Source organism: Mastomys coucha, unplaced genomic scaffold (genome assembly GCF_008632895.1).
Source record: "Mastomys coucha isolate ucsf_1 unplaced genomic scaffold, UCSF_Mcou_1 pScaffold18, whole genome shotgun sequence".
NCBI lineage: Eukaryota > Metazoa > Chordata > Mammalia > Rodentia > Muridae > Mastomys > Mastomys coucha.
The window spans coordinates 4,633,725-4,634,077 of NW_022196900.1; the positions used below are offsets into that span (position 1 = coordinate 4,633,725).

The following is a 353-nucleotide window of genomic DNA, read 5'->3' on the forward strand; positions in this document are numbered from 1 at the left end:
GCTGACATTTGCCTCTAACAAGCCTCATTCCTGCTGCCCTAGGTGGAAACCCTCCTGCTTTCCTCCCCAAGATCCTCTCACCAGCACAAAACAAACAAGCAAACCAAACCAAAACCAAACCAAACCAAAAAAATACAGCAAAGTAAAACAACAACAACAACAACAACAACAAAATCAGGTTTAAACCCCTCTTCAGTGTCGGAGTACCTGAGACGAAGCTGCCACAGCATGAACCATAGTGCCCAAATCCGGTTCCTCCCTGTCTCTCCAGCTGGAGATCATCTCCTCCTTTTATTTGCTCCTTGTTTAATCTTTCCAAAGACCAAGAAGTGACTTAGGACTGCCAGGCACTG

General features: G+C 45.9%; 1 protein-coding gene across 2 annotated transcripts in view; it reads left to right on the forward strand.

Moving 5' to 3' along the window:
* Positions 1-125, forward strand: part of Tmem8b (transmembrane protein 8B) — a 57,335-nt gene extending 57,210 nt beyond the window's left edge. For both annotated transcript variants that reach the window (XM_031377221.1, XM_031377222.1), the window contains exon 12: positions 43-125. The gene's annotated coding sequence lies outside the window, so the exon portion shown is untranslated. The remainder of the gene's footprint in view (positions 1-42) is intronic.
* Positions 126-353: the final 228 nt, after the last annotated feature.